Source organism: Oncorhynchus tshawytscha, linkage group LG19 (assembly GCF_018296145.1).
Source record: "Oncorhynchus tshawytscha isolate Ot180627B linkage group LG19, Otsh_v2.0, whole genome shotgun sequence".
Classification (NCBI taxonomy): domain Eukaryota; kingdom Metazoa; phylum Chordata; class Actinopteri; order Salmoniformes; family Salmonidae; genus Oncorhynchus; species Oncorhynchus tshawytscha.
Window position 1 is genome coordinate 19,576,352 of NC_056447.1, and position 852 is coordinate 19,577,203.

Consider the following 852-nt stretch of genomic DNA (forward strand, 5'->3'; position numbering starts at 1 on the left):
TCGGTTGTGAGTTTTGTGCCTAGAGTTTTGAAAAATAACATCAAGGTTCTAGAATTAGTGCCAAAGTGATTGTAAAAAAACCTAATGAGGTTCAAATGTGTGCATGTGTGTGTGTTTCTATGAGTGTGTGTGATACTATGAGTGTGTGTGTGTGTGTTTCTATGCGAGTGTGTGTGTTTCTATGAGTGTGTGTGTGTTTCTATGAGTGTGTGTGTGTTTCTATGAGTGTGTGTGTGTTTCCATGTGTGTGTGTGTGTGTGTGTGTGTGTGTTGTTTCCATGAGTGTGTGTGTGTGTGAGTGTTTCCATGAGTGTGTGTGTGTGTTCAATGAGTGTGTGTGTGTGTTTCAATGAGTGTGTGTGTGTGTGTTTCTATGAGTGTGTGTGTGATTCGATGAGTGTGTGTGTGTGTGTTTCAATGAGTGTGTGTGTGTTTCCATGAGTGTGTGTGTGTTTCTATGAGTGTGTGCGTGTGTTTCTATGAGTGTGTGTGTTCTATGAGTGTGTGTGTGTGTCTGTGTTTCTATGAGTGTGTGTGTGTGTTTCTATGAGTGTTTGTGGTTCTATGAGTGTTTGTGTTTCTATGAGTGTGTGTGTGTTTCTATGAGTGTGTGTTTCAATGAGTGTGTGTTTGTTTCCATGAATGTCTGTGTGTGTTTCGATGAGTGTGAGTGGAATTTGGCAGAATATAAACAATGTAGTTATTCACTCCGCAAGGCAATCAAACAAGCTCAACGTCAGTATAGAGATAAAGTGGAGCTGCAATTCAACGGCTCAGACATGAGACTTATGTGGCAGGAAAACCAGCCATGTCGCCTCGACCGACGTCTTGCTTCCGGACAGGCTAAACACA